We start from the raw sequence: 2500 nt of genomic DNA on the forward strand, positions 1-2500 counted from the left end.
ACACAGTCATCGGCCCTCATCCAGTTGTGACGATGCTAATGGTTGCGGCTATTGAGAGCATGTTACCCATCATGCACCTTGACCCCACCGCTGTTTTTGTTTCTTTTACCTATCTCCCCCCCTCCCCCCAGATCGCGGGTCACCGGTCAGATAAGGACTGTCTGCTCGGGGGGGGGGGGCTGATGACAGGACAGCAGGAAGGGGAAGGCGGAGGGGAAGTAGTTAGCACTAGCGGCTACTGGTGTTGAAAGGCGTCTTCAGGAAGATGTTTGATAAGCGATGCTGGCCGTTACTGAGTAACTACAACTGTTGGGTAACGGGGGGGTTGGGGGGTCCGACTGAAGAGTCGACAAGGTTTGACCCCCCCCTTGCTTCCCCCCGAAGGAAAAATAAATTTAGCTTCACTCAGGTGCTAAAGAGGAAATGATGCAACGTTTACCTTTATCATTGATCAGGTTTCCAAACTTCTCTCTTCATGTCTCCCTTTGGACGGCGATTTTTTTTTTTTTTTTTTTTTTTTTAACCCAATGATCGCTCAATTGGCTGTTTTTAACTGATAAGGTTAGTTTTGGGGTGCGGCTAAATTTCCCCCCAGAAGCCGGTGCCGGCGAGCCAATCTGTGATGATCGGAAATAAATAAGGCAAATATTTAGACTTGATATCTTCATCATGCCGTGGCCAGGTCAGATGGGAGGGTGGATTTCAGGGGTGGGGGGTGACATGGGGTTTTGGGGGGGGGATCTGCCCCTCTGCCCCCTCACCTTTTCACCCCGTCCTCTCTGGATCATCCGCTGGTCCTGATTGATCTTCTCAGGAAGAACCACTCACTCCGTCATTCAATAAGTTCAATGGTCCACCTTGAAAAAAAAAAAAAAAAAAAAAAAAAAAAACGCCACCTCGGGGTTTCCGCAGAAACCGCTGCCTCGGCATTTGCGATCCAACCAATCACAGCTCAGGTTGATGCAGCACAGAAAGTTGATATCGGTATGTGAATGAAAAACATCCAAACAGATGAGTCATCCGCAGGGTGGAGTGTGTGTGTGCGTGCTTGCCCGAGGCTAAAATCACCCAAGCGACACCAACCACACCGCAAAGCAGCTAGCATGCTGGCACGGTTACCATGATACACACCGTCATCGGTGCCGACCACTGTGGGGACAATTACCATTGGGATGACAACATGGGCTAACCGTCCGCTAGCTCCAGCTAACCCCAACCCTAACCCTAACGACTACAATCACAAAACAAGACCGAAGCCACAATTCCATGACGACAGATGCAAAAATGATCACATTCACATGTTAATCTCACCGCTCACACTAGCTAGTAGACTGATAATTCCGCAGCGCCTCGCCTGCGGATTATAATTTGTGCACTTTGTTGTTTTCGCCTTAGCTCTGCTAATGCCACAATTAGCGGCGGCTAACTTTAGCATTAACAAACTGTAAACAGACTTCTGCCATCTTGCTCCCGCTCACATTTGTTGACAATAAATGTTTTATGAATCTGGTTTTTGCGAATGAAGTGAAAATGACTGCATGGGGAAGCCGCATGAAACCAGATAATACTGCACCCGTCCCTCCCCCGACATCTGGGATTAACCACAGATTATTAATCCGGTTCTATGATTGAGACGAAGAAAGTTGCTGTTTTTTTCCCTTTTTTTTTTACAACTTCCCACCGACCTTTGTACCCTCCGAAGAACCTGGAGCCTCTCTTCCTCAGCTTGCAGATACACCTGCCCCCCCCAGCCCTTCCCCCCCGACTCCCCCCAGACAAAGTGGACTCCTCTCCTCTTTACTTAAGAGGCGCTGCGAGTCTGTAAAACAAGTCGTGCTTTGAAGGTATGCGCTAATAGGAGCTATTACACTCACTCTCCTCCTCCCCGCCCTTTTACTTAAAAACACCCCCCCCTACACACGCACGCGCACACACACACACAACACAAACACACACACACACACACACACATACAACCTGCACTATATGCTCTGCTCGGTGTCTGTAATTAGCAGTGTGTTAAACTCGGGGAACAGTGGTCAGGAATGCCCCGGCAAAGCTTGTAAAAATGACATCACCCCCCCACTCGCCGCCGCTGCCATCTTCACCCCCCCACCCTCCTTCCGAGACGCCGATCAGGAGGTAAAGAAGATGAGGGGGACGGGATTTGAGGTAGAACATGGAAGAGGAGGTGAAGCGGAAGGTGGATATAAAGGAGAAGAGGGGGAAGGTTGGAGGTAAAGGTGGAGCGGTGGAGGAAGAAGAGGAGGAGGGTGGAGGAGGAAGGGTAGGCCGGGGTCAGAGCTGCCGGGAAGGGGGGGGGGGGGGCTGCCGGAGGAGGTGGAGGTGGGTGGAGGGTTGATCCGGGGTCAACATGATGAAGCAGGAATGGAAGTGTGTGCTGGATCAGAAGATGTATGGCCGCCTGACAGCCGGGAGAAAGACGGAGGCAGAGTGCAGCGGAAGGTAACAGGGTGTGTGCGTGCGCGTGTGTGTGTGT

This window comes from Fistularia commersonii, chromosome 10 (assembly GCF_037954325.1).
Source record: "Fistularia commersonii isolate RoL2024-O1a breed Wild chromosome 10, RoL_Fcom_v1.0, whole genome shotgun sequence".
Taxonomy (NCBI): domain Eukaryota; kingdom Metazoa; phylum Chordata; class Actinopteri; order Syngnathiformes; family Fistulariidae; genus Fistularia; species Fistularia commersonii.